Source organism: Notamacropus eugenii, chromosome 1, assembly GCF_028372415.1.
Source record: "Notamacropus eugenii isolate mMacEug1 chromosome 1, mMacEug1.pri_v2, whole genome shotgun sequence".
Classification (NCBI taxonomy): Eukaryota; Metazoa; Chordata; class Mammalia; order Diprotodontia; family Macropodidae; genus Notamacropus; species Notamacropus eugenii.
Window position 1 is genome coordinate 117,825,787 of NC_092872.1, and position 25,330 is coordinate 117,851,116.

A 25,330-nucleotide genomic window follows, 5' to 3' on the forward strand; every position below is an offset into this window, starting at 1 on the left:
CATGTCAGAAGTTGGCTATTTTAACAACTGCTGCTTCCTATTGTCATATATTGTATATCTATCTTTAGTTTTACTTAGTATCTCTTAGTGATATGTGTGCCCTTTGTCATCCATCCAATGTTTTGACTTGCATGACCAATCCAAAGATCAGTATTTAATTACTTAAGGGATTATTTATAATCCCTCTTCTCAATGATTACTCTTCTTCCTAACTCTTCTTTTTCTTCTTCAAGACTGAAATGAATTAAGTAAAAAGGGGAAATGTTTGAATATAGAAGATAATTCTAAAAATTTCAGGAAAAAATCCATAAAATTCTTGAGACTCTGGATAATATTTAAAATAATAGAGCTAAGGATGATGCCTACTGTTGACATCATTTATAAAGAATACTTGAACATATGGGCATGAGAAAGGAATTTTTAAAAAGCTAAAGTTTACTCCTTTTTATAGATGACTGTGGTGCCTAATCATATTTTGGGGGGCAGTCTTACTTTAAAGTTCCTGTATCAATCTTTTCAGTGACTAGACCTTACAAGTGAGAAAGATGGCAAAGGTAATAAAGAGGGGTTAGTTATTAACATATTTCTTTATATATGCCTCAACATAAGTTTATAAAACTAGTGTTTCTATCTTTTTTTACCCTCTTTTATTCATCCTTTCCTTTCTCCACATTTTCACAGGTCCCACTCCTTTTGCTCTGTTTTTTTTTATATTTTTTATTTTTGTCTCTTCTTTATAAATGTTACCAACTCAACCAGTGGTGAGAAACTCATTGAACACAAGCAAAAGCCATATGTTGCCAAATCTACCTTTCAGCTCATTAACCCATTTGATTCAAAATTTTATATTCTATTCAAATGTCTTAATGTCTACGATAAAACATCTGGAGGAAAAAGACTTCCTTTCTCTTTTCATGGAGAGACTGATGGCTGATATTTTTGAATCATGTGCCTCCAAACTATAGCTGTATGTAATATTCTGAAGCCAAGTAAGAGAACAATATGTATCATTTCCCTTCTCTTGGATTTCGCTTCTGAAAATTATTAATGAAGAAATATAAAATCTGAGAAACACCACCAAGAAGTCATAAAGAAACAAAATGTGGTATAATGAAAACAGGTGCCATTCAGAGCTAAAAAAAAAAAAAAAAAAAAGACCCCTTTCTGGCACTTAACTAGTTTTTTATGTTAGATAAGTCACTTTATCTTTCTGTGTCTCATTCTCCTAATTTCTGAAATTAGGGAGCTGAACTGAATAGAAAATTTCTAACTAAGGTCCTTGCAAGCTCTAACATTCTGTGATTTTTCTGAGTAGGGTGTAAAAACAGAAATGGCATGATTTTCTATGAAAACTATTCCCAACTATGAAGTTTCTGTATTGCCTCAAGGGAAACTTAAATTTTCCATATTTCCTGGACAGGCAAGACAAAAGTTGTTTATACCAGAAAAAGAAAAATCTGAAGAGAACATGAAATGAACAACCATAGGTATTTACAGTATAATACCCTAAGTGGAACAGTGAATAAAATGCTGGGGGATATATTAGGAATATCTGAATTCAAATCTGACTTTACATACCTATTAGCTATACATCTCTGAGCAAGTCATTTAACCTCTGACTCTTTTTCCTCATTTGTAAATGGGAATAAAAATAGTTCCTATCTCCCAGAGTTGTGGGGAGGACCAAGAGAGATAATATTTGTAAAGTGCTTTGCAAACCTCAAAGCACTAGATACATGCTAGCTGTTATTATTGTTGCTGTGGTTATTAATATTTTATTCTGGGAGATTTAGGATATATCACATGGTGACAACACAAAAGTTGGAAAGTTTTCCCTCAACTTACTTTCATTCTATACCCAAATGTTTAAATAGATGACAGATTTTTATCTCTTGTCCTTCAAATACAGTAAATGTGTGAGGCAACATAAAGATCTTTGCACTGGAATTCCTAAATATGCTTTTTGTTTGTTTCATTCCGCTTGTGAAATAGAAAATTAAGCCAGGATTTAGTGAATTATCCATTATGAAAAAATCAAGCCAAACAGTTTTTCTTTCTTATTATTTGGTTTTATTTTGCCTAAATTATCTAAATGACTGAGTGAGCACACTACTTTTGTAGTTTACCTGCGTAGTCACTGCCCACATTAATTTACCATGTAGATTTTTGTCTTGATTAGCTTCAGAGAACAGAACTGGGACCAAGTGATGAACATTATGAAATGCAAAATGGATAACTTTGATTACATTAAATTAAAAAGGTTTTTCACCAACAAAGCCAATGCAACCAAAATTAGAAGAAAAGCAGAAAGATAGGAAAAATTTTTACTGCCAGTATCTCTCATAAAGGCCTCATTTCTCAAGTATATAAAGAACTGAGTCAAATTTTAAAAATATAAGTCATTCCCCAATTGACAAATGCTGAAAGGATATGAAGAGGCAGCTTTCAGATGAAGAAATGAAAGCTATCTACAGTCATATGAAAAAATGCTCTACATCACTACTGATTAAATGCAAATTGAAACTACTCTGAGGTAACACATCACACCTATCCAATTGGCTAATATGACAAAAAAGGAAAAATGATAAATGTTGGGATAAAATGTGGGAAAATTCAAACACTAATGCATTGTTGGTGGAGTTGTGAACTCATTCAGCCATTCTGGAGAGCAATTTGGAACTATGCCCAAAAAACTGTGCATACCCTTTGATCCAGAAATATCACTACTAGGTCTATATTTCAAATAGTTCATAAAAAGGGAAAGAGATCCACATGTACAAAAATATAGCGGCTCTTTTTGTGGTGACAAAGAATTGGAAATTGAGGGGATGCCTGTCAATTGGGGAACAACTAAACAAATTTTAGTATATGAATGTAATGGAATATGATTGTGGTATAAGAAATGATGAGCAGGAAGATTTCAGAAAAACCAGGAAAAATTTACATGAACTGATGCTGAGTGAAGTGAGCAGAAGCAGAACATTATACGCAGGAAAAACAACATTGTATAGTGATCAATTTTGATAGACTTAGATCTTCTCATCAGTACAGAGGTGTAAGGTAATTCCAAAAGACTCATGATGGAAAATGCTATCCACATCCAGAGAAAGAACTACGGAGTTTGAATGTAGATCAAAGCTTATGTTCCTATTTTTTTCTTTTGCTTTTTTTCTCATGATTTTTCCCCTTTGTTCTGATTCTTCTTTCACAGCATGACTAATGTGGAAATATATTTAATATGATTGTACATGTATCCTATATCAGATTGCTTCATCTCTTTGGGGGGGTCAGAAGGGGTGAAAGAAAAGGAGAAAAAAATTTGGAACTCAAAAGCTTATAAAAATGAATGTTGAAAACTATCTTTACATGTAATTGGAAAGAATAAAATACTATTAAGTGGGGGAAAAAAAGAAAAAGGAAAGATTTCAAGCTGGAAGGGACCTTGGAGGTCATCTAGATCAACTGTTGATCAAAGATGTTTTTCTTGAATGAAATGCACAGAAAGTACTCTGTAAGATAAAAATAGCTTATAGATTATAATAGAAAAATATGATAAATTCTTGAAGACAAAATTGTACCTTATTTCTGTATACCTCTCAACACCTAGCACTACCCTGCAGTAGAAGGTGCCATGTAAATATCTATTAACTATTGAATGAATGAATTTTTAAAAAAATTCACATTGTGTTATTTCAACCAATTTCAGAAAGTAAGCTCATACATTTAGCTATTGAAAATTATTTGGCAAAGATGAGAAGACTAAGATCTAGAAATGCTAGGTTCTTACACTGGTAGCTAACAGCGAAGCCAGGATTTGAATTCAGCTCCTCTGACATCAAATCCAGGGCATGCTGGAAGTTGTGAGGATTTCAGGTCAATATAAGAAAAACTTCCCTGACTTAGTGGAGAAAGTTCTAAATTTGGAATCATGCAGACCTGGGTTCACAACATGCTTTCCACATTTTACTAGCTGTGTAGCCATGGGCAAGTTATGTAACATCTGTTAGACTCAGTTTCCTCATTTTTAAATTAAAGATATTACCTGTAATACTTATGATATTGTTTGTGGTATTGTTGCTAAGTTCTAATGAGATAATGGAAAGTAAAATGCTTTGCAAACCTTTAGTGCCAATGTCTGTTACTACTAGCAATAATGAGAGCTGCCCAAAAGTAAAATAAGCTTGTCCCTTATGGAAGTAAGTTCCGTACCACAAGAGGACTTATAAGGGAAAATCAGGGACCACTTTTCAGGGATATTATAGCTAGGATTTATGATTCACAAATGGTTTGGATTTGAAGACTTCAAGGTCCCTGTCTGAAGTTCAGTGAATTTGTGAAATGATATTTCTCCATCTTTTTCAGAAAGGACCACCTTCAAGAAAGAAGCAAACACAGAAAATGTGTCTCTGTGGAGGACTCCAAAGAGAAGGGAATTTACCGGCTGTAATCACTACAATTTTTCTGGTAGAGTTTATGTGTGAACTCAGCTATACACTTTTTTATTCCTGTTCAGCATAATATCTATAAGTTTACATCATGTATACATGAGGCACATTGTGCATAGGAAGTCTTAGCCTCAAATAACAATCTTGGTCAAGAAGTTAAAAATAAAAAATGAAGGGATACAAAGCAAGCAAATAGAGGAAGAAAACAATATGGTGAATTAGTGTATAACTCATTCAGCAAAAAGAAATTAATTTATAGAAAGTATTGTCTACCCCACAGTTTGTAGTTAGGAGCTCTGATATCTGCTGGACATGTTTCTTGGATTTACAAACTAAGCATAAAATAGTACAGAATGACTATTCTTCAGGGATTTCTCTAACAATGTCACTGTCCCTTGAACCACTCTCATATGATGTCTGTGCTTTGGATTTGTGTAATTTGCCACTACAACTTTCCTAAGTTCAAGTAAAATAGGAGTGTAGGAGCAAATATAGAATTGACAAAGGATTTCAATAATTTGTAGCCTTCAGAACTGTTCTGGGACATGGAAGGAAGTCATAATATGCTTCTATACTTATGCCCATTTTCTTCCTCAAACTATGACTGAAGGAAGGAATGTATTGCCTTGGACATTTACAATGGTATTATTCATGAAGTTTCTAGTAAAAACACAGTTCTGTGTTCCTGCTTACATAATACTGTCTTTAGAAAACATTTTCATAATGAGAAAATTTTTGAATGTCCTTCATGCTTTAGGAATTTTTTTTTTCAAACCAATTAGTGATAACTGGAAATAAGAAAACAAGGGGGCCCTGTCATCTCTAGTTAATCTACTGATTTATTTTCTTGGCTCCTTTCATGGGAAGTCAAGATTCACAAGGTCTGCAAATAGGATAGAGGCTGAGACCAGAGGTGGCTCCAGGAGCATCTGGAGAAGGCATTTTATGCACTATCTAAGCTTTGGAAAAGGTGCCCCTGGTGTATTCGAAGTAGACTTTCAGTCTTCACTGTCACAACTGTAACTTGACATAGCACAATAGAAACACCTATTTGTCATTGAAAGTGGAATTGCATACTTCCTACAGTCTCCTTGTCCCACTCTATCACCAACATTCTCCTTTCTCGTTTGTATAGTTTTATCCCTAGCACTTGGCAAAGTGCCTAGCACATAGTGAGTGCTTAAGGGCACTTTGAAGATTTTAAAGTGCTATTGAAATGCTAGATGTTGTTTTCTGGTATTCAAAATGACAGTTTGATAGTATAGAGGATAGAACACCAGACCTCAAATCTGGTCTCACCGTTTTACAGCTTTTGTCATTTAATCTCTATTTCAGTTTCTTCATCTGTAAAATGGGGATCATAATAGCACCTACCTCTTAAGGTTGTTGTGAGGATCAAATTAGATAACAATTGTAAAGTGCTTAGCATATAAGAAGTGCTTCATAAATTTTAGCCATTATCATTATTAGCTACTATAGTTATTATTCATAAAAGTAAAAGGTATCTATCCTTGCACTACCTTACACTCCCCTAGACATTTATATTAGGTGACTTTCTACCCTGCTTGTATTTTAGCCTGCCAAACCAGCCTATCAGTGCTAGGGTTTGAATTACAGGGTGCTGGAAATGACTTAGTGCTGCAACCTACACCAGGTCCTTAGTCTACACAGTACCAACTGTATAATTTCCAGTTCTAATGAACCAAGAGGTGAGGCACAGGTCACTCAGCTTTAGCTTGAGGCTCAGCTACCTCCTTTTTTCTCCTGGGAGGAACTGGAGGGGATGCAATGTAAGGTCATTGGATGTGTAAACTTACTGACATTCTACAAAAAACGCTGGGCAAGAAAGACTGACGAAAAAGAGAACAGAATATGCCCATCTCAAGCCTACTGAAGAGGTCTGGCATCTCAGTGTATCTGCAATATGGAAAGCACGTCTTCTCTTGTATTTACTACGGCACAATACACTAAATGTTAGCGATTTTCTGCACAGTGTTTAAATTGCACAGTTGGACACCACACCTTTAAATGGGAAAATAAAGGAGGCTGGTCTATGATATAAGCGGAAATAGAATGTCACACAAAACATAGACATAGCATAGTACTAAAAGTTCCCCTGCTGTTGATGCTCAAGCTTGTAAATATGGTTCATTCAATAGAAGTTAATCAAGTGCCTACTATGTCTCCATTTTAATCTGTGCCATAGAAAGGCACCAAACTTTGATCTGCTTATTCTTGCAATTAAAAGAATTTTAATTTCTGGCATTCCCTCTTTACAAAATAAATGTTTACTCCAAAACTTTCAGCAACATTACTCCCCACCCCCAACCCTGATGACATTAATAAAAGAGTTTGGAAACCTTCACATCCTCATTCCCTCTAGGTCGATTCACTATGTAGTTGCAGCTATTAGGGCTCTGCAGATGCCGCCCCCATCCCACCCACCCAAGGCACAGAACCACAAGCTTCTCCAGCCTTTGGAATTCCAAGCTGCACCTTCACTCACATCCCTAGGGACAGTCCTACTTTAACTACAGTATTTGCACTAAGGCCTCAAATCCCCTGGCCCGTCTGAGAAAAATTGCAGAGTATCTCTGGTTGAACTGGCTTTTTTTCTTTATGTTAAAAGCTGCGCCTTTTACAGATCGATGCACTTTTTGAATTGCGGATGTGATAACATCTGGGAAATGTGCCCTCAGCTACTAGAAGGGGGACTGAGGCGGGGGAATCTAGGGACCACAGAAGGCCTGGCAGTGTCTCCAGGAGAGGTGCATGTACATCAGCGGGGAAACCAGGGAAAATTTGCTTTCTAGTCCCTGATTCTGACCCTGATTACGTCTGTTACAGGCGGGAGGAAAAGTAAGAGTTTTCTCTCCTTAAACCTCGAGGTCGCCCCCCATCTCCCTCCAGCTCTCCCACTCAATTCCCCCGCCAGATGTTTAAAGCACAAACAATGCAGGGGGAGGGGAAAAGAGATGCGTGGCGGGATCTGGAGTAACAAAAGGCCATTCCTTAAGGGCCAAGAAAACACTGTCGCGTAGTCTGGGTCCTTCCACGCTAGGTATGGTCGAGGCAGTAAGATCCCTGCACTTGCTAGCCTTAAATGAAACTTCCAGGGTAAAAACTTTACTTAAAATGGACCCGGGGTGGGGCCACGTGCTAACAGGAGGAAGATTGGAGGGTTTTTTCATCTCCAGTCCCACCCAAGGGGAAAAGGGAGGGGCTGAATTTCCAGATGTTTGACAGTAGTTGGCCTATCTGAAAAGTATTTAGCTTGCTCTGGGTTTACCCCACCAGGGCTACCCCAAAGGAAAACAGAAGCAATCAGAGGGGCAAGTCAAGTCTTCCCCCGACCACCCCCAAAATGAGTCATCTTGGATCTCCAAGAGTTCAGCCTCTCCCTGCAGTCCTGGGTAGCTCCTCTTGCAAAAGTTTGTTAAAGAGCTGCTCTCTCTTCCCAGACGCCCCTCACCCCAACACAAGAGCACTCGTGCACAGATGCAAGCGCGCGCGCGCGCGCACACACACACACACACACACACACACACACACACTCAGAGAACTGGGTTTGTCGAGAAATCTCATCTGTAAGGAGTTCTAGATCATTATTGCTTTTTTAATCACGCAGTGAATAAAAGCGTAACCAGGAACCTTCAAGCTCAAGGGAGACCAAACTACCAGCAAGAGTGGATTTAGAATGAAAAGCGGAATCGTCCCGGCCTGGTGAAGAGATACGTTCTGGGGTTAAGATTATGGGAAGCGGGGGAAGGTGCAGGGAGGGTAGAGAGGGAGTGCCAACTTCTGCTACATTGTTGCACTGTTGTGCAACATCCAGGTGTGGGAGAGCGGGCGGCTCACCCCTCTAACTCTAACTCTCTCCAGCCCTCTCTCCTTCCTCCTGCCCTACCCCGGCACAATGCAGAGAGAAGCTGCAGCCAGGACAAGGAGGGAGGCGGCGGCTGCTACCACTCCTGCGCCCGCCTGCTCGCTGGATTGTTATTTTACCTTCTGCCCTGGAACCCCGTCTCCTCTCTCTCTCTCTCTGGATTCCAGAGTTGAAGGGCTAGGGAGAGGGTTACCTCGTTGCCAAAGGGAGAAGCGAGCGCAGCTTCAAATCCACGGGAGGTAACTCCAAAGGCGGTGCAACCTGAACGAACCGCGCAGTGCCACGGACCCAGCAAGAGACGCAATCGGCCTGCCTGAGCCGCACATGAAAAGCCCCCTCATGTATGGAGCAATGCTCTCCGCAACAAGCGTCCTGCTGGGGGCCTGGCACTAGCCGAGTACGGGAGTGGGAAGCCCCCTAGTGTCGGCGGGCCGCTATGGCAGCCCCATCAGGGACTAGAGGCGAGCCAAGCCATCATCACTGCAATTGACCCGCCTCTTTGGATCTGCAGAGGGGAGACAGGAGCAGGCTCGCCTCTTAGAAATGAGTTACTTTGTAGCAAATATGACCCACTTCCACCAGACTAAACTGTCGGAGGCTTCTCTTCTTTTGGTTCCAGTTCCACCTCTCTCGTCAGACCTCTATAATTTCCTTAAGGCCAGGGGTCTATTTTACTCCCCTAACCCCAAAACTTTCAATTGACTCCTCGTTGCCTATAAAATGAAATACAAAATCGCTGGATTGACATTTGAGGCTCTCCACAACCTGTCTCCAACCTATTTTTTTTTAAGAACACTTTCTTTTTTTTCAAATAAAAATTTATTTCCTCTCCCTCATACCATGCTTCCCCTCCCACAGAAAAAAAGGAAAAATAAAATCTTAGTAACAAATATTCACAGTCAAGCAAAACAAATTTCCACATTGGCTATATCCAAAAATGTGTGTGTGTGTGTGTGTGTGTGTGTGTGTGTGTGTGAGAGAGAGAGAGAGAGAGAGAGAGAGAGAGAGAGAGAGAGAGAGAGAGAGAGAGAGAGAGAGAGAGAGACTCTGCTGTTCCCTTAATCCATCAACTCTCTGATCAGAGGTGGCATCTGTTTTCTTGAATGGTGGTTGGTCACTGCATTGATCAGAGTAGTTAAATCTTTCCAAGTTGTCTTAATAATTTGTAACCTATATTTGAAGTTTCCTTACATACTACTCCCCTTCATGAACACAGCCTTTCAGCCAAAGTGAAATTCTAACCATTCCCAGAGCTCATACTCCATCTCCTACCTCCCTTCATTCAGATAAGTCATTCTCTACACTTGGAAGTAGTATCCACTTATCTCCTCAGAATCCTGGCCTCCCTTGAAAAACCAATTCAGATGCCACCTCCTCCATGAAGCCTGATCCTTTCCAATTATTAGTTTTCTCTCCCTGCTCTATTTCCCTTGTTATTAGACTTGTGAGTATCCTGTGACTCCACCAATAGAATGTAAGCGCCTTAAGAACACGGACAGCTCCATTTTTAATTTTGTATCCCTGGTGCCTAGCACAGTGCCTTCCAAATAGAAAGCCCTTAAAAATGTCTGTTGTTGAATTATTTTTACTAATAAGGAATCAGGCCAAATTTTAATCCCTCCATTACTGCCATCTCATTTGAGAACAGAACATGTATCTTTTTAAACATTGTACTTCCAGTGTTCTATTCCCTGGCACGTAGTAGGAGATTAATAAATGTTTGTTGATTTATTGTTTCTTAAATGGAAGGTATAAAAAGTAGTTTGTGATTCAAAAATTGCTAGTAGATGACAAACTCTTGATAACAGAAACTCTGCCTCTGTTGTCATTTTATCCCTCTTAATACTTACCATTACTGTATATCAATAGAGGCTCTAAATGCTTGTTGAATGAATAACTGCATGTTGTATTTCAACTCACATTACATGTTCTTTGGTCTCATTCTGGAAATTCATCAGGCAAGAATTGTGATAACTAAAGAAAACACTGCTGAAACAAGTGCTGATTAAATATAGCCTTCTAAAATAATACATATATATATACACACATATATTTCAATATCATTAAGTCACAGATAATTCTTTCAAAAATTATTTATTAAGTAAACACTGTGCTAGTGACCAAAAAAATAACAATACCCACTCACATCGAATCTAATAGAAAAATGCAGTTGCAATACATAATATTGTTAATATATAAAAATAATATCTAACAATTTATATAGCACTTACTATGTGCCAGGAGCTTTCCAATTATCTCATTTGATCCTCACAACAACCCTGAGAGGTAGATACTATTACTATCCCCATTTCACAGGTGAGGAAACGGATGAAAACAGAGGTTAAGTGACTTGCCCAAGGTCACACAGCTAGTAACTATCTGAAGCTGGATTTGAACTCAGATTTTCCTGACTCCAGATCCTATATCCCTTATCCATTGAGCCACCTAATGTACATAAGAGAGTAGTAAAATAAAGTGGTACAATAAGACATAAATATTCAATCATCATTAGAAAGGCTATTATTGTAGTGGCTATAGAGTTGAACTTGGAGTCCAAGAAATGGGTTTAAATTCCAGTTGTGACATTTATTATCTATTTTATTATAGATAAGTCACCTGTTTAAGGTTCAGGCAACTCTAAGACTTATCTATTAAAATTATATGGAAGATTGGTGATCCATGTTGGGAGAAGAAATTCCCACATTGTCAAAATTACAGACCTCTGATATGGGCTTACATTATCTTCACGAAACAATTTTGGATTAAAAGTTTCAAATTAATTTTTAATCACCTAATTGAACTAAAAGATGGCATGCGTAAAACACAAATACATGATAAAATATAAAACATCAATCAGTAATAAAATGTTTTTGTTCTGCATTGAAAAATACATTTTCCAAGCATTCCTCAATCCATGTAATAACAAGACAGTTTTAGATGCAGATACACAATCATATAAACCTTAAAGGGATCTTAGGAATCTTTTAGTGCAATACTTTTGTATTCTAGATGAGATTTTATTTGCCCAGAGAGAGAAGTCAGAAGTCAGAAGCAAAACAGAGTAGTGGAGATACTAGATTTAGAGTCTGAAGACCTGATTTGGGATCTCAGCTCACACAAAAACTAGTGGTATTGTGATGCTGGCCACTAACTATGTAACCTTAGGAATATTACAGTCTCCTGAGCCTTTGTTTCATTTCCCCATCAGTAAAATAGGGATAATAATACTATCTTTTTTTCACAGAATTGTTGTGAGGTAGATGTTTATACCCTTAAAATGCAGCATCGGTGTGACTTATCCAAGTTCACATAACTAGCTAGTGACAGAATATTCACCTTTATAACTCCCAGGATGTTCAGATTCATAGCAATCAGTTGGCTCTGAATCAATCAGGATCATGCAAACATATGGCACTTTCAGATATGACTAGGTGAAGATGAGGCCTCTCCTAATTATTGCAGTTCCTTTATTCAATTTGTATGAAGCTATTTTTTCCTATCCTCCCTAAAAAATGAAATAGTATTTTTCCTTGAAAGGAAAAGTAAGGAAGAAGTTTATTTCAGAAACCAAAACTGATTTTTTGAGGAGGTGGGGGTAGAGAAGGATCCTGCTTTTGCGCTGTAGATGAGTCTGATCAAATAAAATATGAGCAAGTCAGTCCACAGTAAAAGTCAGCAGATACAAGAACTATATATAACTGGGACAGGGTGGTATTTTACTTCTTACTCATGATAGCATATTTTTCTGAACCACAGGATCCTTCCCCCAAGGCTCTGTCACTGTGGCTCCCCTCTGCTGTGGTCTGCCTTTTCTTACCACCAGGATCCCACATTTTCACCTCCTCTAAAAGGAGCTTGCTGCTGACCTTGCCAACTTTTGGTCCCTCCCACAATAGTCTCTCCAAATGATATAAGAGCTGTGGTCTCACATCCCATTGTCTGCCTTCCTCATTCACAAGCATTCCTTCACTGAATTGAATCAGTCCTACACATCAGAATTCCTAGTTATTGCTCTGGAAGAAGTAAGAGAAATTAATGATAAGGAAAGTCATGGTTATGAAGCATCACTAACAGAATAAATGAAAAAACAAGCTAGAATAGTTTTCAAGTAAATGTTGGAAACTATAAAAAGTAGGGAGTAAGGGAGAAAAACTTTTTGCTAAAAAGGACATTTTAAGAGGCTGCTAAATATGTTTACCAACCAAATATGGAAATATGTATTTATGTAGCCCCATTACAGAATTTTACATTTTAGAATTGAGAAGAATCTCAAAAGATAATCTTGTCTAGCTCCTTGCTTTTATTTAAGTAGTATCCCATTTTATAAATCAGTCAACCTGAAGCTAGAAATGTTAAGTAACTGCTAGAAACACATTTGAACACAAAATCAAATCTATACAGCTATGGACAAAGGAAGGACATTACAACTGGACTTTCCTGCCCCGAAGTTCTATTGTATTTTGTTTTCTTTTTCCTCATATACAAGTAGAAAATATTACATCAGGGAAGTGGTGAGACCTCAAAGATTCAGGTAAAAACCTACTTTTCAAAAGTCCTATCGACAGGGACTCCTCTCTGTACTCCTGTAGATTAGGGAGAAGAAAATATGCCACTCCCCTTCAGAGAAGGGAGAATGCTAGAGTTACCCTTAAATCCAAAATAGAGTTCCCCCAATGCACAGCTCCCACCCACCTCCCTCTAAACCATCAGATTAGAAAAGGAGCCTTGGTCATACAAATTAACCAAAGGCTAAAGTCATAGGCTCTACTGTCTCTTGTCATCTTTGGAGGGACAGGAGTAGGTTGAGGCAGATTTCTATGCATTTTGATATGGAATGAATAGTATTCAAACTCTATGCCAGAATTAATGCAAATTAATTTTCATCACTTTCTATTCCCTTTTCAAAACTCTCTGTAATGGGAAGATAGTGCTGCTGATCAGGAAAGGGGGAAAACGCTCCAATTGAAGTTTTATTACCAAACTAGTTCAGTACAAGTCCTTTTGACAGTGTGCCATCAAGGGGAGTGGGTATGTTAAAAGTGCAACCATAGCAACCTCAGAACATTTTGATAGTAATTGAACAAAATAGTCAAAAGCATATTTACCTTATTCATTGACAGAATGAATACTGTAGCCTGAACTATTTCTAACAGCAACATTTTAGAGTTTAAGAGATTCTTAATTAAGTTTCATGAAAGAGCATTTCTTGGTTAATTTCAATAGAGTTCATTTGCCCAGTATCATAATGCATATTCACATCCTAATTATAGTTGCCATGAGTATTTCTTAAGGAACAACAGCTATCAAGGGTGCGTGCACACACACACACACACACACACACACACACATCTATCTTTCCAGGCTGAACTCCAGACTCCCAGACTTTCTTTACAATGCACCTCTTTACCAGAGGACTCCACCTTTGTATTTCACACATTTTAAGTTTCCTTAGCCCTTGTGGCTTCTTTGTCTAATTGATTCTTTGCAGAACTTACATTTGGAGAAGGCTCAAGCCAGCCCCATCTGTATTCTCTCCACTCTGTATTTCTGATTTTTTCTACAATGCCAAGGAGTCAGGTACCTTTGATGGGCTACAGACTCTGGGAACCTCCTTGAACTCCCATTGAATCTTTCCACTTAATCTGGCCTTTAATACTCAAATCTGTTATCCTTAACCTAGCCTGACCCTCAGTGTTACCAGAGATAACATTGTCTGTTACCTCTGAATGGCCCCACCTGCTTCCCCCCCAAGCCCTCCATTGTCTGATACCTCCCAATGACCTCCAACTGTTTCCCAACCTGGATTACATCACTAGTTACCCCAGTCCCACCATGATTCTCCTTTGACCCTCCTCCCAGACTACTAGAACACCTGGAGATTTTCCCACAGTGTTTCTGTATACAAATTCCATCTTGCCTCCATGGAGGTACTCAGACTCTGTCTAACTGAGATTGTATCTGGCCTGCTTGTTAATCCAAGCCTTACAAATGCTTTGGCTCCTTAAGAGTCAACTCAATATGGCAAATCTTTAATAAACTTTGTTTTACTTTGGCTGAAAGAAGGTTTGAGTCAAATTCATTCTAGCAGGACCTAGCGTGTTGGTACTTTGGAGTCCTGAGCACCCTGAACCTCAATACCTTCATCTCTCCTTCTCACCTCCATCCCTCTTAAGGTGTCATCTTCCCTTGTATAAAGGCAGGTTTTCTTCCTCCTTGTATTTGTATACCCACTAGTTAGCACAGTGTTTGGTACATAATAAGGACTTAATGATCCCACTCAATTCTGGAAACCCTGGTTCTACCAGCTTTATTATAGAGTTGGGACCCTGGGTAAATAATTTAACCTCTTACAACAATGAAATCATAGGTGTGTGTGTATACATGTATGTACATATGTATGTACGTACACACATATGTATATGTGTATATATAGATATAATTGAACACATTTTCTGTTAGGAAAACAGGCAGAATCATACATCAAATATCAAAGTAACTACTTTACTGAGAATAGCATAGTAACTGACAACGGGGAAAAAAGTGAGCAAAAGTCATTCATACATAGCCTCCCATCTAAGATAATGTGTATGATTTCCCACTAACTTCTGTGTCAGTAGACTGACTCTTACCCATACCCATAGTAGTTTCTTCTTCCTCCTCAAGGGATTGTTTTCTGTTGTGGTGAATTTGGGCTTCAGGAAAGATGTGGTTGATTTTTGTGAGACTGCCCAAGGCCAATATGCATTAGTGACTAATCCTACTAGTTCTCACCTCCCACTGGAACAAAGGTCCCCAGCCTTTATTAGGGTAAATTCCCTTTTCCTCTTTCCAGGACCCAGAGTAAGAATAAGTGGTCTTTGAGTCTATGTAGTCTACATTTCCTGCTAGGTCTTAGCCTTGGGATAAATGCATCCATGAATGCTTGCTCACACAGAATTTTTCATTCATTTGCCCTTCAACTCCCTTGACGAAACCAATAGCTAAGACTGAGGCAATGCAAATTATCTTGAAGCACTTCCCTTAACAAAATGTAGACTCCTTGAGGGACGGAACTTTTGTGTTTGTAATTCCAACACCTAGCAGAGCAGCTGACGCATAGCAGGTGATTAATAAGTTTTTGTTGAATGGAAACAAAATTGGTTTAATTTTCTGTTGGGGGTGTAAGCTCAGTTCCATGTGGACAGTCTCGGGCAGGTAAAAGTGAGGACTTCTAACCTCAGAGTTCTCATGAGGCCCCCCAGGGAACAGCTGGGAACTGAGGTGTGAGATACAGGCTGTCTCGTCCATCTCCGCCTCTTCTCCGTGGGATACGCGCTGGGGAAGAGCATTCCACCCTTGAGATTGGCCTGGAGTCTGAGCTCACCTGTTGTTTACTAGCTAAAGTCTGAGAGCACACCTGGTATTCACGTGCAAACTATGCAGCGGGAGAGCTTAAGTAGGGTCAGGAAAGCCTGAAGGCGCTCTTTGCGCTGAAGGGCCTTTAGAGGGCAGAGGGTCTCTCCCCTCTCCCCTCTCCCCTCTGCCATGCTTCCATTCTCTTGCTGTAAGATCTTTGCCTCCTTGGGAGGAGGAGGATTCCTCTCTCCTGAGGAAGAATTCACCCTGCACATGTAACCAAGACCCTGAATAAAGCCTAACTCTTGTTCGACTCTGAAAAGTTTCTTCTCTCATACGTTTATCCGGTTTGGCCAGCTGAAGACCTGGATGACAGGTAAGGAAAGACTCAGGTAGCCCTTAGGCCTCTAGGCCTGACAATTTTCAAGGAAGTACTTAGTAACACTAGAAGGGAAAGGTTTTTATCCTCTCTAAAATGAGGATTATAATGCTTGCATAAAAGGACAACTGAACCTGGGGCTTGGAAAATCTGAGCTCCAATCTGACCTCAGACACTTAACTATGTGATTCTGGGTGCCTCTATATCCCCACCTATAAAATGGGGATAATAAGAGCACCAGCCTCCCACAACTGTGAGGCTAAAATGAGACAATATTTGTAAAGCACTCTACACACATTGAAGCACCATATAAATGCTACCTATTATTATAATTGTCATTGTTGTTGCTAGAATTATTACCTATCTCACAGGATTGTTCTACATTTGTTAACATTAAAGTAATATAGAAATGGGAACTACTGGGAAGATCAAATGAGATAGTTTATGTAAAACGCTTTGTAATCATGAACTTACATAGAAATGTAGGCTACATGTTAATATTAATAACACTATATGGCCAAAGGCTCGGGCTTAGAAGGATGAAAGTTTTTCCCTTGGTAGTTTAAATTTTTAAGCTTATTAAAATCTGATGTGTTTTTCAAACAAAATTTTTTTTTGAAAATTAGTATCAATCACCCATAGGGAAATGGAAACACACAAGGTGGGTCTGAGTAGTTTGCCACACATCACAAAGAGGAATAATATTTTAAAATGGAATAAAAGTTAAGAAATGCCTGAGTGAAAAAGATTTGCTAGAAATGATGGGGTGCTTGGGTGCATGTGCTTGGACCCCAATTCTAAAATCACATTTCTCTTCTCTCTAACCTCAAAACACTATCTCAGGCAGTCTCCCTCCACCTCAAGGACATCCTTCCCAGCAGGAACTGTTATCTCCCTTCCTGCCACAGTAGCCAGCTGCACCTATAGAATTTATCACTTAGGGCCAGCTGCATACTGACTAAACTGGCTGTACACTGGGTCATAACGACATTTACTACTCATTGACCAATCACATGTATCTTCTACTTAGAAGTATGTGCACTCCCTTACACTAATCTTGTCTAACAAGACATTGATGAGAGAAGCCTGATTTTTTCTAGTCAACCCTGATGGTTGGTTGACTTAGTGACGTTTCAGGCCTAAAACCACACCTCCATGTAGCCCTGCCTTGAGCTGTTTCCAGATGAATTTGGGTAAAATACCTGCTCAGTAGATACCAAAAGTGCATGTTCTTTTAAGAACTACTACTCCTTAACCACTCCCTAATCACACCCCAAAATACCTAGTTAGCATATTTGGCACACATATTACTATAGAAAAATCTATATAAACTTTATCTATAACTCTTTTAAATTGCAGGTTCCCTTTTGCCTACTTGACTTAAGATTGTTTGAGTCCAGTGAATTCTTTCCAGACTAGGTTGACAGGGATCTCTAGTGTTTCCTTCACCTTTCTTGACCCTCATCAGAAATATTTGCTGCATTCTTTGCAAGTTCCATTTCAGAAAAAAGTATGGAAGCCCCTTACTGAAGCACACTAGGTGGATCCTTGCAACAAGTTTATGGAAGGACACAGACAAAAGTCTCATGGGATAGGCAAATATAAATGGATTGTGATCTGCATCCTTGGAAAGGCTGCCCTCATCAGTGAGATCACAGATCCATCTGAGTATTTTAGTGCATCTTTTTCACTACTGTTCTTTTCACCCTTCATAAAAAACCCTGGTGTTGTCTCTCATCTTTCTTTTACTCTGCTTTTCCCTATCAGGAAGGAACTTCTGCTTACCCCTGTAGTGTAATAGAAGACAAGGACTAAATTCTTGAAGTTTATTACAATACTATTAGCTATAGATAAAATCATATGCCCAATCCAAATAGAATTGATTACTAAAATATCAAGAGAGCTGTGTTCTAAGATCATCTCACTAACTAAGTTGTCTGGGAACATGGACCCTCAGATAAACATTATATGGCAGTCTCAGGGTCTTTCAGCCACTTAGCTAATCTGGCTTTATTATTCCAGAGGTTGCATTATTTATTTCCTTTCAGTCAACAGAGCAGAATAATAAGGGGAAATGGAGAGGAGGAGCTGGTGTGTCATGTATAATTTCAACATAAAACTGATTTTTAAAAAGTCAAGAAAAAATACCTTAAATGAATAATTTCTATGAACTTATTCTAGAAGTAAAAATCCTTCTTTGTACTGATAAACAAAAAAGGGTCTGTACAGAATTTGTTTCTTTGAATTAAAAAAAAAGTCAAATTGATGTTTACCGGCTTTCTTATCTGTTCCCCCATCCCATCTCTTTAAAAAACAGTTATTAATCTTAATTACAAAAATGCTTTTTTGCTCTCTCAACTCTCTTATATCACAATAAGGAGGTATATATACATATATATAATATCTACATGTACATATATGTAGACAAACAGTACTCAGCAACACAAATAACATTTATAAGTATGTGACAGTTTTAATAGTTTTAACATACTTCATATTCCCTTTTGTCATTTAGGTCTGATGAACTGATTAAATATTTTCACCTAAGAAAATCATGAAAACAGATGGAAATTCAATAGGAAGCAGAATGACAGAATTTCTTAGTTGTAATAGTTACTTATTAGTTTGTTTTTAATGTCTTATTTTATTCCCATAGCAACCCTGGGAGTTAGATGTTCCCTTATTATTATCATTTTACAGATAAGAAAAGTGAAGTAGAGGTTAATTAAATTAACTGTACAGGGCCGCACAGCTAGTGAGTGACTGAAGGTAGAATTTGAACTCCCATCTTTCTGACTGCTCTAGCCATTTAACCACCTAGCTCCCTCTTTTTGTTCTTTAGCAGAAGAGTTGATTTATTGACTACAGCACAAAAGTAGAAAACTCCCGTCGTTCATACTTACCTTTCATCAGAAAAAAACAGGCCACTTGGTACAGGCAGTGCCGCTGCACTAACCATCCTCTCTAGTGAGTTGTACAAGAACCCCATCTCCAGCAGGTGCTTGGTGTCAGCCCAAGAGGAGTCAGGACTTCCCCAAGGAAATGCTGGGCCCAGAGCTATGGCCCTTGGCCTTAACAGAGTTTAAAATTAACAGCAAGGTCCATTCCTGGCCTAGCACACTGGGGCCTCCCATCCTATCCTCAAATGGCATACTGGAGCTGGCTGCCTGTGGGCTCCCACTCCACCACAAAGGCTAACTTCCAGTGACCCAACCACTGAGTGATATCAGCTAACCATGGTTCAAAACTAAAACAGGGATAATAATAACACCTACATTTACAGAGCTGTTTTGAGGATCAAATAAGAATATTTGTAGAGCACAATACAAACCTATTATCATCGTACAGTTAATGTTTAAACTTGCTGATACCTATAGAAAAACAATATTGAACATTTTCTTAATATTGTTTTTATTTGATTGAGAGACAAGAAACCTGCTTTCAAAAAAATTGAGGAAATTTTCATTTTAAAAAATAAACTAAATAGACGCTAGGCTCAGTAGTTGTTTTCTTTTTAAAGGAATGAGAAAGTTTATTAACTCACTTGGTCAGTGCCCCAGAAAAGCTCTTTATATGAATACTTAAGTTTTTTATTTCTATCCATCGTTCAAGACCCAATTCAAATGCTAACTGCTCCATGAAGCCTTTCCTGATTCCTCCTGAAGCTAGAAATAACACTTCTCTCTTTGAAGCTACCATAAATGGCAATTTTCCAATTTGGCACATTCTGCCTGATATCATAGTTGGTTAATCAAAAGGCATCAGTTGGATTGTGATTTCATTTTTATAGGGAACTTCCAGATAACAAAATTCTCTCCATCAATCTTAGTTAACACCTTCTGTGCAATTAATAGAGTTCTGAAAATTGTCTAGAAGAGAGGCATCAAACTCTATTTTGATCCCTGCTTTCCTCATATTGGCTAAGAAAATCACAAGTTAACATTAATTATGTTGCATTGCTTTTTTATTTTGTTAAACATTTCCCAATTACATTTCACTCTTGTTCGGCCCAGCTCTGGAGTTTTACAGGTGAGAGTTTGACACCTTGGGCTTAGAGCACTGAGAAGTTAAGTAACTTGGGCAGGTCCCCCTGCCAGCGTCAGGAAAAAGATCTGAATTTAGGACTTCTCAGCTCAAGGTCAATTTCCCCTATCCATTAGGCCACACTGTCTCTATCATAATTAATACTAGTTAACTATGTACTGATCTTATTCAACTTGCTATATTATAAGCTCCTTGATGGCAGGTAATATGTCTTATTCATTTTTGTATTCCCTCAGTGCTTGGTGAAAAGTGAATAAATGTCTATTCAACTGAACCACTGAAAAGTTCTGAATACTTGGTAATACAACAATGGACTTTTCTTAGAACAGGAGTTGTTTCTCACTGTTGCTGTTGGACAAAGATTTTGTGGATCTTATTAAAAGTCCATTTTTTGGGTCAGGGACTTGGAAAGACAACTTTTCTCTTTGCTGATTACTCTGGTAGTGGCGATTTTTCTAAAGAAGCACGTTTCCATCAGTTGACGTCTGTTGGACAGAAGCACTTGGTGGTCTCATTAAAATCTCAGCCCAGTCTTGGCATAGATTTGTCACAAGACTTCTCAATAGGGATTAGAGGCTCTCCTCAATAATCCTGACCCTGGATTGTGACATTTTGTGCCAAAAAAGAAAAAAAAAGCAGTAATGCCAAAACTTGGTGATAGACTGAAAGTGGGGTACTTTGAACAGGCATTTCTGTTTGCACTTTAATACAATCCAGTCTACAAGAGGAAAATCATTGCGTATTGCGCCCTCCATGAAGGGAGTCTTGTAGGAAGCCAAGTGGGATTTAAAAAAAAAAAAACAACAATCCTTACTTTTGGTCTACCTATCAAGGTTGCAATTTAATATATGTTCTAGGTTTGTGATCCAGGACTTGGCTTATTCTACCTTTTAAACATTCCTTCCCTTTGTTTATCCTTTTATTTTTTTCATACCATGGTTTGTAACACTGTTGTTTTTAAGTAGAAAAAAATCTTTTCCTTTCCTTTGCTTCTATTATCACATTTCTCACCTGTATGCCTGCCTCTGACTTAGAGTTTCAGTGCACAAAATAATTCCTTGTTTTCTTGTTGTTTCCTACAAATTTATTAGAATAGATTGTCCCTAATATAAAACTTTTTTCTTCATGAATCAGGGTCCTTGATAGTTTATGTGTAGTCACATTATTATTAATGCAATAGGTTATGTGTTTTCATTGGTTATTTCTAATAAGATATATTTCTAAGAAAAAATGTAGCTTTATTTTATTATATTTGATATTAATAATGGCTCACAATTCATACTATGACAGCATACAGAGTATTTTGCTTATGAAACCCTAATTGTGATTTTATACAAACATGATTGTCCTCAGTTTCTACATGAGGAGACAAATTTTTAAAAAATGATTTACAAAAGTTCACTTAAACTAGTATGTGAAATGTAGTGGACAGACTTGGAGTCAGGAAAACTTGAGTTCAAATCCAGCCTCAGACTTGGAAACTTAACCTTTGTCTCAGTTTCCTCAGCTATAAAATGGGGATAATATAACACCTACCATCCAATGAGAGAGTTTTAATAAAGTGCTTTGCAAATCAAAGTGCTATACAATTCTATCTAGTATTAGTTGTAATAATAAGAATTTAAGCAGAACCAACACTACCCTGCTCATCTGTAGTAATCTTAAGGCATTATTAGCTATCATGGGTCAGAACTGATTTTCAGATTCATGTCTTCTTATGCAAAGTTGAATGTATTTTCTACTACATTGTTTGCTTTTCTAAAACATATTCCTTTCATTTTATTTTTGCTCTGTACATGAACTAGTCTGAGAGAGCACAGAAGCAGAAATTGAGTTGGAAAGGACCTTGTAGTCCAACCTACAGCTGACTTAGAATCTCCTTGACAACAACCTTCATAAGTAGTTATTCAGCCTCTACTTAAAGACTTCCAGTGAGGTGAAAGTCTTTCTCCAAAGGGAGTTTATTCTTCGTGTTCATCCTTCATTGCCAAAGAACACCATGCCATCAGAGAAATGATGACATAACTTGCACTTGACTTTGTTTTGAGTGAAGGAGGGCTGTGCACGTCACCAGCCTCACTTCTCCAGAGCCAACTTAAAAAAAAGGATAAAACATTATCTTGGTTTGAAAGGTCCTCTACTTCATACTGCTTTCCTTTGATACAGTGGTTAGAGTGCCAAGTCTAAAGTCCAAAAGAGTCATTTTCCTGAGTTCAAATTTGGACTCCCATTCCATTATTGGATGGTACTCATTGTTTCTTTTAAAGAAAAATTTCTTTTTCTTTACATCAAGAACAAATCTGCCTATCTGCAACTTCCACTTATTTTTCCTCATTCTGCTGTCTAGGTCATAAAGAAAACATTCAAACTTTCTTGTGAATGTCAGTGCTTCAAAATCTTAGAGGAGGATACAGAAGCTTCTTCAGAATCAAATAACCTGTCTTTGTTAACCTTCTATGATCACTTAACAATCCGAACATGGCTATGCTATGCCCCATGCTTTTAATAGTTTAGAAAAAACTGGAAAACTTGTATGAACTCATGCAAAATGAACTGAGTAGGATCAAGAGAACATTGTAAACACTAATAGCAGCAATGTAAGGATGATCAATTGTGAAAGACTTAGCTATTCTGATCCAGACAGTGATCCAAGACAATCCAAAGGACCCCTGATGAGAAATGCTATCTACGTTTAGAGAACTGATAAACTATGAATGCAGATTGAAGCATGCTTTTTTTAAACTTTCTTTTTCACTTTTTTCATCTTTTTTTCTTTTGCTACATAAGTAATAAGGAAATGTTTTGCATGATTTCACATGTATAACTGATACAAAATTGCTTGCCTTCTCAAGGAGAGTATAGGGGCATGAGGAAGGGAGAGAATTTGGAACTCAAAAGTTTTTAAAATAATTGTTAATTTTTTGACATGCAACAGGGAAATATTTAATGAAATAAAAAAAATTCTCATTTTTTTTAAAGGACATTAACTAGACACAATTACTGTACGTGGTCTCAAAAGGTTTGCAAGGTAGTAAACATAAGAAGTCCAGCAACTGAAATGAAAAAGTGAATTCTTTTTGATATTCTACAACAGTGGTGTCAAATTCCAATAAAAACAGGGCCACTAATCTGTACATAATGAATACTGACTTAGTTTTATAATTTAACGTTATTGATATTATCTATGTTTTATTATACTTTGTTTATTTGGCTAAATATTTTGCAGTTACATTCTAATCTGGTTCTAGAGTAGCAAGTTTAATACCTCTGATCTACAACACCCATCAATCTGTAATTACTCCTCGCTGATTCTCGCTGCACCACAGGGAGTTGTATTATTGGGAAGCTGGGAGGTAAGAGATGAAGTAATTTGACATAGATGTAGAAACAGAAGTGATGACTGCTCAAGGTAAGGAGAAGACTGGTCAGGGCAGCAGCACTGTTGTTAAGCTTCGGTGTTCCAGGGCCAAGTTCCATGTGCACTCATGATAGGTTAGCTGCATGCAGCTAGGAGAAACTGGATGTCCCTGTCCTCCAGAGAGAGACTAAAGAAAGCACACCGGTTGCAACATTTCACATTTCAGGCAGATCCGACATCCTGAATGCAGAATTTCAATGCCTTTATCTTAGGACCAGGCCTGCTTGAATCATGAGCAGAACATTCTGTGGAAATTATGTGTTGGTTTTTTTAATGCCTTTGTTCAAAGGAGTACTCAAGCTGTACTTGTACATGTCTTGGACTGGATTGGTTCTTTGGTTCGGGTGTTATGGAGTGTTTTAATATTATTATCTACTTTTTTTGTTTATTGATTCAATATGGAATAAAAACAATTACTGACAGTTCTTGCTTTACATAAGTGTACCATTCTTTACATCAAGTGATGTTTACATAATGTGAATTTGCCCCTACCCACCCACTTCTCTTAGCTTATATAACAAAGGCATATACAAAATGTTTTTATACATGTCATAAAATGTACTAAAATGAAAACATGTTAAATATTGTATCATGGTAATAGAATTATGAAATGAAAGGTAAAGTTAGTGATAAAATATACACGACACTGTAAAGAAAAGTTAACAGAATTGTACAGTATCACTGCTGGCTGACTTCATATCTTTTTCTAGGAAGCTCTCAAATGTTTGAACAGAGGCTGTCTTTTTTCCCCTCATATATCTAACAATAATGAGCAATATTAACCTCAGCTAGTCTTTGAACTTTTAAATCTTGAAGTATTTGGACTCATCTTTTCAACATAAGGAATAAATTCACTCAAATGATGAAATGCTTCTGCCAACTGTTTCATTGTGAACCTTTTTGGTTTGACCTCATGTTCCAAAGCTTCCCTTTCTTCTTCTGCAATCTTTGCAGCTAGCAACTCAATCAGATTCTCATTAGACAGTTCAGCATAGGACTCAATCAAGTCCTTCACATCTTTCTCTTCCACTTCTAGCTCCAAGGCTTGTGCTAATTTTACAGTCTTGTTACTCACTTTTTCCAATGTCTCTTCATAGTCAAATACATAAAAATCAGGAAAGAATTGTGAGCACAATTTTCTCCAAACTCTATTCATACATGTTTTTATTACATCTTCTCATGCTTTAGCAATATTCCAGATTGCATGGTAAATATTATAGGACTTCCAGAAATCTCTCAATGTGAAGTCCTTATCTGCATCCAAAGCCATAATTGTCTGGGCAAATATAACATGGAAATAACATGCCTTGAAATTCACAATCACTCCATGATCCATAGGTTGTAATAATTAAATGTGTTAGAGGAGGAAAGTAGACCACTTTTACATTTTCATTAAAATCATTCAGATGGGGAGGGGTTAAGCAAAATTTTTTTTAATTTCATTTTTCATTTTTAACACAGTTTATAACAGATAAAACAATTCAAACTTTTCGTCATGTGATACTTCTTTTTAAAGCATTTACAATACAGACCACAAAAGAATTTTTTTCAACATTAACCAACTGAGACACAAATAATATTTATGTTGCTAACTTCACAAACTCTTGACCTCATTGTCTCTACACTATTACTGAGAATTAAAAGACCCTAACTTATTGTTGTTGGTCTAAAGTTCTATGCCTAATAGCTTCATTTTAGACTTAACCTTGGATGTTGCCCTACCAACAATCTATAATTGAATAGATCTGGTATTAAGCTTAGAAACCTTTTGAGTATAGGAAATTGCTGCCAAGAGCAGGGACATTTCAGGGATACAATATCTC

General features: G+C 37.7%; 1 protein-coding gene across 8 annotated transcripts in view; it reads right to left on the reverse strand.

The window, feature by feature from the left end:
• Window positions 1–8,838, reverse strand: part of MOB3B (MOB kinase activator 3B) — a 351,484-nt gene extending 342,646 nt beyond the window's left edge. For 4 of the 8 annotated variants that reach the window (XM_072612591.1, XM_072612578.1, XM_072612539.1 and 1 more), the window contains exon 1: window positions 8,525–8,735. The gene's annotated coding sequence lies outside the window, so the exon portion shown is untranslated. Of the gene's footprint in view, window positions 1–8,450 lie in introns of all 8 variants that reach the window. The other 4 variants (XM_072612601.1, XM_072612585.1, XM_072612548.1 and 1 more) reach the window with 2 other exon arrangements.
• Between the last annotated feature and the right edge of the window lie 16,492 nt (window positions 8,839–25,330).